The sequence below is a fragment of the Rhipicephalus microplus genome, unplaced genomic scaffold, assembly GCF_043290135.1.
Source record: "Rhipicephalus microplus isolate Deutch F79 unplaced genomic scaffold, USDA_Rmic scaffold_264, whole genome shotgun sequence".
Taxonomy (NCBI): domain Eukaryota; kingdom Metazoa; phylum Arthropoda; class Arachnida; order Ixodida; family Ixodidae; genus Rhipicephalus; species Rhipicephalus microplus.
Window position 1 is genome coordinate 122,501 of NW_027464835.1, and position 12,500 is coordinate 135,000.

At 61.5% G+C, this 12,500-nt stretch overlaps 1 non-coding gene across 1 annotated transcript; it reads right to left on the reverse strand.

Moving 5' to 3' along the window:
• Nucleotides 1-1,676: 1,676 nt before the first annotated feature.
• Nucleotides 1,677-3,491, reverse strand: LOC142792930 (small subunit ribosomal RNA). Its single transcript, XR_012891310.1, has one exon. It is a non-coding gene; the product is annotated as a small subunit ribosomal RNA (ribosomal RNA).
• Nucleotides 3,492-12,500: the final 9,009 nt, after the last annotated feature.

Below are 12,500 nucleotides of genomic sequence, written 5' to 3' on the forward strand. Positions count from 1 at the left end.
TTTCTGGCACTCGGCCAAACAGTGGCCAAGAAGGGCGCTTTTCAGCGCACGCTTGGACTCCAAAACTCTGCCGCGCCTTTTTCGGCTGCCGCAAATCGAGCAAACGGTGTGTTTCGGACGGCGTTTCGCTTTCGCTACTTGCGAGTGCTTTCGTGGTCCACCCCTCTATAAATACTCGGGAGGCGTCGAAGCCGGTTCTCCAAGCCGGACCCGTAGGTATCGTTGTGTGCTCGCTCTCATTGGCCCGCCTAACCAGAAAATGCCTGCGGTACACCCATTTGGATAAGAGTGCACGCAGATGCGGGCCTCGACGGCTACACATTTCCTCGGGCGGCCGCCTCCCGGCCTCCGTGGAGCGCGGGATGCACGGTCCCATCGACAAGCCTCTCCCGTTTTTACCGTGGCGTCGCGGTTCACCACGGCAGGCGGGTCGGTCTCCTCCGCATAAAAAGGGGGACCCCCGCTTTTTGTTCCACGAAATCGCACAAGCTTTTTTCGCATCCACGGTTTGCCACCGCACACCAAAATGCCGATCCGGCTGCCTACTTTAGCCAACAGGTGGAGCCAGGCGCGCCGTACTTGCGCGGCACTTCCCACGTCCACCGAAGTCGGTGCCAAGGACCACTTTCGGCGCCGGAGCCGCGTACGAGCCTACTCGAGGCGGAAGAACGAAGCCAGCAAGGGCCTGGCCGCAAGTGCGTTCAATTGTCGGGACGTCCAAGTCCCTCGTTCTTCCGTGCTTCCTCTTTCGGCAAGTCGTTGCAGCACCTTCCCAAAGCGCGCAGACCCGCTAATCGCGACGAGCGCGACGTGGCCGTGCCGCCTTTCCCTCGGCAGCAAGCAAAACGCCTGGCAACGTCGACGCTCCCCTAACCGCGATCTCGCACCGTGTTTCGTGTGGCGAATTCAAAAGCCGGCCGGCGCTGCTGCAACCATTACGGTCGGTACGCATACGCCGCGGAGGGCGGGACGGTCATCGGAGCGTGCGGTTCCTCCATCGAGTACTGCGCACCTCGGCCGTCGCATCGCCGTGCCATGACCGGCCGCGCGTCAACGCGAACCGGTGCCAGCGAGATCCCTCGCCTGCAAGAACCGACCGGCAGCCTCCGTCACCCGAGGACGCGGAGGCGCTTGCCGCGGACGGCGGGACGGTATGCACTGGTGCACAGCGGACCCGTCACATCGCCAGTTCCTTGACCGACCGCCGACGCTTGTGCCGTTCCTCTCGTACTTGGCAGTCGCCGCGCGATTGTCGGGTCTCGTTCTTGCACGCTCGAACGGTCGGGAGGGCACTCGGCTGGCGTTTCGGGAACGCGCAGCCTCGCCTTCTACCGACGTAACCACGACTCGCCGTTCGCGCTCCGCCGCTCCTGTTTACAGTACTAGGCGGTCCCGCAGCGGTCGGGTCGCGCATTTCGAGCGCTTCGAGCCACGGTGCAGTGGCGGGTCGAAAGCCGACCTATGAGTGCGTTGCGCCGTTTGTACCCGCGTCCGCCACCTGGCCGACCGTCCAAGGTCGCGGTGTTGGCGTCCGCTGGGCGCAACAATTTGTCACGGGGTGCCGCTCCACATTCAGGCAGCCCCGTGGGGAAAAGCCGACCCCGCGTCCAAACGGGGTCAGCGGCAGAAAGTGTCGGGCGCAGACGCAGCTGAGGCGCTCACCCTTCACAATCCGTTAATGATCCTTCCGCAGGTTCACCTACGGAAACCTTGTTACGACTTTTACTTCCTCTAAATGATCAAGTTTGGTCATCTTTCCAACAGACCGGCGCAACCGAAAGGCCGCGCCGGACATCGGTCCGAAGACCTCACTAAATCATTCAATCGGTAGTAGCGACGGGCGGTGTGTACAAAGGGCAGGGACGTAATCAACGCGAGCTTATGACTCGCGCTTACTGGGAATTCCTCGTTCAAGGGGAACAATTGCAAGCCCCTATCCCAATCACGAAAGAAGTTCCACGGGTTACCCAGTCTTTTCAGACAGGGATAAAGACACGCTGCTTCCTTCAGTGTAGCGCGCGTGCGGCCCCGGACATCTAAGGGCATCACAGACCTGTTATTGCTCTGTTTCGTGCGGCTAGGAGCCGCTTGTCCCTCTAAGAAGGTTGTAAGGTGCTGGGAACCCCGCACCTATTTAATAGGCTAGAGTCTCGTTCGTTATCGGAATTAACCAGACAAATCGCTCCACCAACTAAGAACGGCCATGCACCACCATCCACCGAATCAAGAAAGAGCTCTCAATCTGTCAATCCTCCCAGTGTCCGGGCCGGGTAAGTTTTCCCGTGTTGAGTCAAATTAAGCCGCAGGCTCCACTCCTGGTGGTGCCCTTCCGTCAATTCCTTTAAGTTTCAGCTTTGCAACCATACTTCCCCCGGAACCCAAATACTTTGGTTTCCCGGAAGCTGCCCGCCGAGTCATTTGAGTAACTCAGGCGGATCGCTGGTTGGCATCGTTTATGGTCAGAACTAGGGCGGTATCTGATCGCCTTCGAACCTCTGACTTTCGTTCTTGATCAATGAAAACATTCTTGGCAAATGCTTTCGCAGTAGTTCGTCTTGCGACGGTCCAAGAATTTCACCTCTAGCGCCGCAATACGAATGCCCCCGTCCGTCCCTCTTAATCATTACCTCGTATTCCAAAAACCAACAGAACAGAAACGAGGTCTTGTTCTATTATTCCATGCAAGTTTATTCAGGCGACTCGCCTGCGTTGAGCACTCTAATTTTTTCAAAGTAAAAGCACCGGCCATCTCGAGGCACACAATGAAGTGCACCAAGAAAGAACCGGCATGATGTTCAGTCCGAGCCGTCGCATCGGGTAGATGCACTACTCGTCTGGAACTGAGATCCAACTACGAGCTTTTTAACCGCAGCAGCTTTAGTATACGCTATTGGAGCTGGAATTACCGCGGCTGCTGGCACCAGACTTGCCCTCCAATTGATCCTCGTTAAAGGATTTAGAGTGTACTCATTTCAATTACGGGGCCTCAAAAGAGTCCCGTATTGTTATTTTTCGTCACTACCTCCCCGTGCCGGGAGTGGGTAATTTGCGCGCCTGCTGCCTTCCTTGGATGTGGTAGCCGTTTCTCAGGCTCCCTCTCCGGAATCGAACCCTGATTCTCCGTTACCCGTAACAACCATGGTAAGCAAGTAACCTACCATCGAAAGTTGATAAGGCAGACACTTGAAAGAAACGTCGCCGGCTCGTGGCCATGCGATCAGCACAAAGTTATCCAGAGTCACCACACAATACGGGCCGAAACCCGATCGATCTTGGTCTAATAAAAGCACCCGTTACCCAAAGGGCTCCAGGCTCACTGCATGTATTAGCTCTAGAATTGCCACAGTTATCCAAGTAGGAAGAAACGATCTAAGGAACCATAACTGATTTAATGAGCCATTCGCGGTTTCGCCTTATTTCGGCATGTACTTAGACATGCATGGCTTAATCTTTGAGACAAGCATATGATTACTGGCAGGATCAACCAGGTAATCGTTCGACTGCGCGTCCGTCCTCGCCTTCGGCGGGCCGGACGCAGTCTGTGTGCGGCGGAGGCCACCTTCAGGCGCCCCAACACGCTTATTTTGCACTCCGAGATGACGGCGTTCGAGCTCGCTACGGCACAACCTTCCCGAAAGACGAGTGGGAGCCGTGCGGCAAGAAGCACGTTCATGCTCGCTCTTTTTCGTTGCATCGACTCGGTCGCGCCGTGCGGGTTGCCCAAGCCCGCTGCACTGTCGGTGGACCGGCCGGAACTAGCAACGGAGCCGAGACTGCAAAGCCGCCAGACGACGGGTCACGCCCGCGTCTTCGGCGCTTTCGCATCTGAATCGCCCGAGGACGACACGGAACACACCTCGATATCGTGGTAAAACGGCACCGTCCGACAACCAGCCCCTAACGCATCAAGCGGATGAGGCTGCAGACGACTGCCGTGGATTCCCCTGGAGCAGACCCGAGGACACGCTTGACGAGGCCGAAGCCCGCCGCATATCAGACACCCGGTCGCTTTCGCGTACGCCGCTCACGAGAACCCCCACATAATAGCAGCGATAAGTACCCAGACCTCCTTGGGCACTAATACGAGCGTACTCGAGAAAATTTCACCGCGGGTGTGCCCCGAAACGTGTGGCACGTTGAGCGTGCCACAAGTCTACGTCGCTCTCAAACCCGCCGAGGTCGTAGAATTTGCGACCCTACTCACGAAATTCCCACCGAGGATACGGCCGCAAACGTACCGCACCTTGGGTAGGCCACGAGTTTGTGCAACACTACGCTGACGGCACAGCACCGAGGTCGTGCGCGCACGCACGGGAAAATTCCGCCGCGGTTTCTGCCGAAAACGTGAGGCACCACGACTCTCCGCAAGTTCGCGTCGACTGCGAAAGACCGAAGTCGTGAACGACGTGTCCGCTACTCGCCGCCGACACGCTGGACACCAAACGTACAACGACTCGACGGCGTCGTAGAGGCCCACGACGCGGTTTTCCTTAACGACGTCTCGGCGTGGCACCGACAGGTTAGAACGGCCGACCAACGTTCCCTGTCCGCCGTTCGGCTCAGTCGAAGGGCTCGGCGACTTCGGCAACGCTGCGAAGCCGCACGGTGACGCACGCCATGTCCCCATTTTTTTTTTTTTTTCTTTCTGCGTCTGCCGGGGTGCCCCTATAATAGCAGCGATAAGCACCCAGACCGCCGTGGGTCGCTCGCCCCGGCTGACGTGGTTTTTCGTACTCCTGCGGCGGTCGCCGTCAAGCACGTCCAAATACGCTACTTTCGTGGGCGCATTCACGCTCTTTCGCTTCGCCGGAGTGCCAGCACTCACTCTGCCAAAAACGGCGAACATCCGAGCGGCGGTTCCCACTTTTGCGTCGGCGTCGCAAACCCCGCCCCGGCAGACGAGGTTTGCCGTACTCGTGCGACGGTGGCCGGCGGGCACGTCGAAAGACGCCGATATCGTGCGCGAATTGGCGCACCTTGGCTTCACCGGAGTGCCGCCACTGACTCCTCCAAAAACGGCGAAGATCCGAGCGGCGCTTCCCACTTTCGCATCGGCGTCCCGAACTCCGCCCCGGCTGACGCGGTTTACCGTACTCGTGCGACGGTCGCCGGCGAGCACGTGGAAAGACGCCGATATCGTGCCCGAATCGGCTCCGTTCGGCTTCGCCGGAGTGCCAGCACTGGCTCGGCGAAAGACGACGAACATCCGAGCGACGGTTCTCACTATTGCGTACGCGTCGCAAACCCCGCCCCGGCAGACGCACTTTGCCGTACTCGTGCGACGGTCGCCGGCGAGCACGTAGAAAGACGCCGATATCGTGCCGGAATCGGCCCCGTTTGGCTTCGCCGGAGTGCCAGCACTCACTCGGCCACAAACGGCGAACATCCGAGCGGCGGTTCCCACTTAGCCGTCGGCGTCCCGAACTCCGCCCCGGCAGACGCGGTTGCCGAGCTCGTGCGACTAGCGACCGCGAAGCCGTCTCGCGACGCCGCTTTCGTGCGCGGCTCCCACTGCGACCTGGGTCACCCGAGGTCGACGAGCAAGAAAGAATGTCGAAAAAAAATTTTTTTTTTTTTTGCGTCTGCCGGGGTGCCCCTATAATAGCAGCGATAAGCACCCAGACCGCCATGGGTCGCTCGCCCCGGCTGACGTGGTTTTTCGTTTTCCTGCGGTGGTCGTCGTCAAGCACGTCCAAACACGCCACTTTCGTGGGCGCATTCGCGCTCTTTCGCTTCGCCGGAGTGCCAGCACTCACTCTGCCAAAAACGGCGAACATCCTAGTGGCGGTTCCCACTTTTGCGTCGGCGTCGCCAACCCCGCCCCGGCATACGCGGTTTGCCGTACTCGTGCGGCGGTGGCCGGCGGGCACGTCGAAAGACACCGATATCGTGCGCGAGTCGATGCTTCTTGGTCTCGCAGGAGGGCCGCCACTCACTCCTGCAAAAACGGCGAAGATCCGAGCGGCGCTTCCCACTTTTTCGTCGGCATCGCAAACCTCGCCCCGGCAGACGCGCTTTGCCGTACTCGTGCGACGGTCGCCGGCGAGCACGTCGAAATACGCCGATATCGTGCCCGAATCGGCCCCGTTTCGCTTCGCCGGAGTGCCAGCACTCACTCGGCCAAAAACGGCGAACATCCGAGCAGCGGTACCCACTTAGCCGTCGGCATCCCGAACTCCGCGCCGGCTGACGCGGTTGCCGAGCTCGTGCGACTAGCGACCGCGAACGCGTCTCGCGACGCCGCTTTCGTGCGCGGCTCCCATTGCGACCTGGGTTACCCGAGCTCGACCAGCAAAAAAGAAGGTCGAAAAAAAATTTTTTTTTTCTGCGTCTGCCGGGGTGCCCCTATAATAGCAGCGATAAGCACCCAGACCGCCGTGGGTCGCTCGCCCCGGCTGACGTGGTTTTTCGTACTCCTGCAGCGGTCGCCGTCAAGCACGTCCAAATACGCCACTTTCGTGGGCGCTTTCGCGCTCTTTCGCGTCGCCGGTGTGCCAGCACTCACTCTGCCAAAAACGGCGAACATCCTAGTGGCGGTTCCCACTTTTGCGTCGGCGTCGCCAACCCCGCCCCGGCATACGCGGTTTGCCGTACTCGTGCGGCGGTGGCCGGCGGGCACGTCGAAAGACACCGATATCGTGCGCGAGTCGATGCTTCTTGGTCTCGCAGGAGGGCCGCCACTCACTCCTGCAAAAACGGCGAAGATCCGAGCGGCGCTTCCCACTTTTTCGTCGGCATCGCAAACCTCGCCCCGGCAGACGCGCTTTGCCGTACTCGTGCGACGGTCGCCGGCGAGCACGTCGAAATACGCCGATATCGTGCCCGAATCGGCCCCGTTTCGCTTCGCCGGAGTGCCAGCACTCACTCGGCCAAAAACGGCGAACATCCGAGCAGCGGTACCCACTTAGCCGTCGGCATCCCGAACTCCGCGCCGGCTGACGCGGTTGCCGAGCTCGTGCGACTAGCGACCGCGAACGCGTCTCGCGACGCCGCTTTCGTGCGCGGCTCCCATTGCGACCTGGGTTACCCGAGCTCGACCAGCAAAAAAGAAGGTCGAAAAAAAATTTTTTTTTTCTGCGTCTGCCGGGGTGCCCCTATAATAGCAGCGATAAGCACCCAGACCGCCGTGGGTCGCTCGCCCCGGCTGACGTGGTTTTTCGTACTCCTGCAGCGGTCGCCGTCAAGCACGTCCAAATACGCCACTTTCGTGGGCGCTTTCGCGCTCTTTCGCGTCGCCGGTGTGCCAGCACTCACTCTGCCAAAAACGGCCAACATCCGAGCGGCGGTTCCCACTTTTGCGTCGGCGTCGTAAACCCCGCCCCGGCAGACGCGGTTTGCCCTACTCGTTCGACGGTCGCCGGCGAGCGCGTCGAAAGACGCCGATATCGTGCGCTAATTGGCGCTCCTTGGCTTCTCCGGAGTGCCGCCACTCACTCCTCCAAAAACGGCGAAGATCCGAGCGGCGTTCTCCACTTTCGCATCGGCGTCCCGAACTCCGCCCGGGCTGACGCGGTTTACCGTACTCGTGCGACGGTCGCCGCCGGGCACGTCGAAAGACGCCGATATCGTGCCGTAATCGGCCCCGTTTGGCTTCGCCCGAGTGCCAGCACTCACTCGGCCAAAAACGGCGAACATCCGAGCAGCGTTTCCCACTTTCGCATCGGCGTCCCGAAGCCCGCCCCGGCAGACGCGGTTTGCCCTACTCGAGCGACGGTCGCCGGCGATCACGTCGAAAGGCGCCGAATTCGTGCACGAATCGATGCTTCTTGGTCTCGCAGGAGGGCCGCCACTCACTCCTGCAAAAACGGCGAAGATCCGAGTTGCGCTTCCCACTTTTTCGTCGGCGTCCCGAACTACGCCCCGGCTGACGCGGTTTACCGTACTCGTGCGACGGTCGCCGGCGGGCACTTCAAAATACGCCGATTTCGTGGGCGCATTCACGCTGTTTCGCTTCCCCGGAGTGCCAACACTCACTCTGCCGAAAGCGGCGATCATCCGAGCGGCGGTTCCCACTTTTGCGTCGGCTTCGCAAACGGCGCCCCGGCAGACGCGCTCGTGCGACGTACTCGTGCGACGGTCGCCGGCGAGCACGTCGAAAGACGCCGATATCGTGCTCGAATCGACCCCGTTTCGCTTCGCCGGAGTGCTGCCAGTCACGGCGCAGAGAACGGCGAACAAGTGTTTTTTTTTTTTTTTCCTAGAATTTGTGTTATAGAAGGCACATTTGATATCGGACGATAATTTTCAACTTTATCACGCGCACCGATTTTCGTGTAGAGGTTTGCAAGTTTATGGGAATTTCTCCACTTGGAATAATGCGATTTAGTAGTACTACGAGAACTTCATGGATGTACTCAAGGGTACGGGGCAAGTCAGTTACGTCAACACCTGCAGATTTTTTACACTTCAAACTGAAAATTGTTGGTTGTGAGTCCTCGTGTGATATTAAAGGCCGATTCGCTAACACATAGAACAAAGAAAGAAAGGAAGAAAAAACGCCCGCGCTCGCTCAAGAAACCTGGGTTCGCAACAAGTGGCAACAACAAGCAACCGAGCGAGTGCGCCAAAACCCGTGGCGGCCGAACAAACGCGAAGTCCCAACCGCGTCAGCCGGGGCGGCACGGGACAGGAAAAATCACTTCAGCCGGGGCGGCGGGGCACCGAATAAACCTCGTCACCTCGTCGCAGGATAAAAGAGGAAACAAAAAGTCTAAACAGCGTCTGCTGGAGCGAATGCGTAATAAAACAACAACAACAACAAAAAAAAAACACCCGCGCTCAAGAAGTCTGCAATCCTCACAAAAGGCGACTGTGACCGAGCAGCGTCAGCCGGGGCCGTGCGGAAACGGAAAAACCGCGACTACCGGGGCGTCGAGGCACCGAAAAATCCACTTCAGCCGCGGCGAAAAAAAAAACAAAAAGAAAGACGGAGGGGGGGGGGGGGAACCACGTCTGCCGGGGCGAAGGAAAAAAAAAAACGCGTCTGCCGGGGCGAGCCCGGGTGCGGCACCACCGGGAAAACTGTGGCAAACAGACATGGCGATCGAGTGAGTGGGCCGCCAGCCAGGCTCAGCCAAAAAGTGCAAAGTCCGAACTGCGTCAGCCGGGGCGGCAAAAACCGCGTCAGCCGGGGCGGCGCAAAAAACCGCGTCTGCCGGGGCGGCACGAAACCGCGTCAGCCGGGGCGGGGCGAAAACTGCGTCAGCCGGGGCGAAAAGAAAAAAAAAAAACGCGTCTGCCGGGGCAAGCCCGGGTGCGGCACCACCGGGAAAACTGTGGCAAACAGACATGGCGATCGAGTGAGTGGGCCGCCAGCCAGGCACAGCCGAAAAGTGCAAAGTCCGAACCGTGTCAGCCGGGGCGACGCAAAAACCGCGTCAGCCGGGGCGGCGCGAAAACCGCGTCAGCCGGGGCGGCACGAAACCGCGTCAGCCGGGGCGGCGCGAAAACTGCGTCAGCCGGGGCGGCGCGAAAACCTCGTCAGCCGGGGCGAGCGAAAAGGGGGGGGGGGGGGAACCACGTCTGCCGGGGCGAAAGAAAAAAAAACGCGTCTGCCGGGGCGAGCCCGGGTGCGGCACCACCGGGAAGACTGTGGCAAACAGACATGGCGATCGAGTGAGTGGGCCGCCAGCCAGGCTCAGCCCAAAAAGTGCCAAGTCCGAACTGCGTCAGCCGGGGCGGCAAAAACCGCGTCAGCCGGGGCGGCGCGAAAACCGCGTCTGCCGGGGCGGCGCGAAAACTGCGTCTGCCGGGGCGAGCCCGGGTGCGGCACCACCGGGAAAACTGTGGCAAACAGACATGGCGATCGAGTGAGTGGGCCGCCAGCCAGGCACAGCCGAAAAGTGCTAAGTCCGAACTGCGTCTGCCGGGGCGGCACGAAACCGCGTCAGCCGGGGCGGCGCGAAAACCGCGTCTGCCGGGGCGGCACGAAACCGCGTCAGCCGGGGCGGCGCGAAAACTGCGTCAGCCGGGGCGAGCCCGGGTGCGGCACCACCGGGAAAACTGTGGCAAACAGACATGGCGATCGAGTGAGTGGGCCGCCAGCCAGGCACAGCCGAAAAGTGCTAAGTCCGAACTGCGTCTGCCGGGGCGGCACGAAACCGCGTCAGCCGGGGCGGCGCGAAAACCGCGTCTGCCGGGGCGGCACGAAACCGCGTCAGCCGGGGCGGCGCGAAAACTGCGTCAGCCGGGGCGAGCCCGGGTGCGGCACCACCGGGAAAACTGTGGCAAACAGACATGGCGATCGAGTGAGTGGGCCGCCAGCCAGGCACAGCCGAAAAGTGCAAAGTCCGAACCGTGTCAGCCGGGGCGACGCAAAAACCGCGTCAGCCGGGGCGGCGCGAAAACCGCGTCAGCCGGGGCGGCACGAAACCGCGTCAGCCGGGGCGGCGCGAAAACTGCGTCAGCCGGGGCGGCGCGAAAACCTCGTCAGCCGGGGCGAGCGAAAAGGGGGGGGGGGGGGGGGAACCACGTCTGCCGGGGCGAAAGAAAAAAAAAACGCGTCTGCCGGGGCGAGCCCGGGTGCGGCACCACCGGGAAGACTGTGGCAAACAGACATGGCGATCGAGTGAGTGGGCCGCCAGCCAGGCTCAGCCCAAAAAGTGCCAAGTCCGAACTGCGTCAGCCGGGGCGGCAAAAACCGCGTCAGCCGGGGCGGCGCGAAAACCGCGTCTGCCGGGGCGGCGCGAAAACTGCGTCAGCCGGGGCGAGCCCGGGTGCGGCACCACCGGGAAAACTGTGGCTAACAGACATGGCGATCGAGTGAGTGGGCCACCAGCCAGGCTCAGCCAAAAAGTGCCAAGTCCGAACTGCGTCAGCCGGGGCGGCAAAAACCGCGTCAGCCGGGGCGGTGCAAAAAAACCGCGTCTGCCGGGGCGGCACGAAACCGCGTCAGCCGGGGCGGCGCGAAAACTGCGTCAGCCGGGGCGAAAGAAAAAAAAAAACGCGTCTGCCGGGGCGAGCCCGGGTGCGGCACCACCGGGAAAACTGTGGCAAACAGACATGGCGATCGAGTGAGTGGGCCGCCAGCCAGGCACAGCCGAAAAGTGCTAAGTCCGAACTGCGTCTGCCGGGGCGGCACGAAACCGCGTCAGCCGGGGCGGCGCGAAAACCGCGTCTGCCGGGGCGGCACGAAACCGCGTCAGCCGGGGCGGCGCGAAAACTGCGTCAGCCGGGGCGAGCCCGGGTGCGGCACCACCGGGAAAACTGTGGCAAACAGACATGGCGATCGAGTGAGTGGGCCGCCAGCCAGGCACAGCCGAAAAGTGCTAAGTCCGAACTGCGTCTGCCGGGGCGGCACGAAACCGCGTCAGCCGGGGCGGCGCGAAAACCGCGTCTGCCGGGGCGGCACGAAACCGCGTCAGCCGGGGCGGCGCGAAAACTGCGTCAGCCGGGGCGAGCCCGGGTGCGGCACCACCGGGAAAACTGTGGCAAACAGACATGGCGATTGAGTGAGTGGGCCGCCAGCCAGGCACAGCCGAAAAGTGCTAAGTCCGAACTGCGTCTGCCGGGGCGGCACGAAACCGCGTCAGCCGGGGCGGCGCGAAAACCGCGTCTGCCGGGGCGGCACGAAACCGCGTCAGCCGGGGCGGCGCGAAAACTGCGTCAGCCGGGGCGAGCCCGGGTGCGGCACCACCGGGAAAACTGTGGCAAACAGACATGGCGATCGAGTGAGTGGGCCGCCAGCCAGGCACAGCCGAAAAGTGCTAAGTCCGAACTGCGTCTGCCGGGGCGGCACGAAACCGCGTCAGCCGGGGCGGCGCGAAAACCGCGTCTGCCGGGGCGGCACGAAACCGCGTCAGCCGGGGCGGCGCGAAAACTGCGTCAGCCGGGGCGAGCCCGGGTGCGGCACCACCGGGAAAACTGTGGCAAACAGACATGGCGATCGAGTGAGTGGGCCGCCAGCCAGGCACAGCCGAAAAGTGCAAAGTCCGAACCGTGTCAGCCGGGGCGACGCAAAAACCGCGTCAGCCGGGGCGGCGCGAAAACCGCGTCTGCCGGGGCGGCACGAAACCGCGTCAGCCGGGGCGGCGCGAAAACTGCGTCAGCCGGGGCGAGCCCGGGTGCGGCACCACCGGGAAAACTGTGGCAAACAGACATGGCGATCGAGTGAGTGGGCCGCCAGCCAGGCACAGCCGAAAAGTGCTAAGTCCGAACTGCGTCAGCCGGGGCGGCAAAAACCGCGTCAGCCGGGGCGGCGCAAAAACCGCGTCTGCCGGGGCGAAATAAAAAAAAAAAACAAAGAAAAAAGCCCGCGCTTAATCAAAAGAAAACAAAGAAAAAAGCTTGCGCTTAATCAAAAGAAAACAAACAAAAAAAGTTCGCGCTTAAGCCTGGCGGTGGAACCACCGGGGCAAACAGACCTGGCGATCGAGTGAGTGGGCCGCCAGCCAGGCACAGCCAAAAAGTGCAAAGTCCGAACCGCGTCAGCCGGGGCGGCGCGAAAACCGCGTCAGCCGGGGCGGCGCGAAAACCGCGTCAGCCGGGGCGGCGCAAAAACC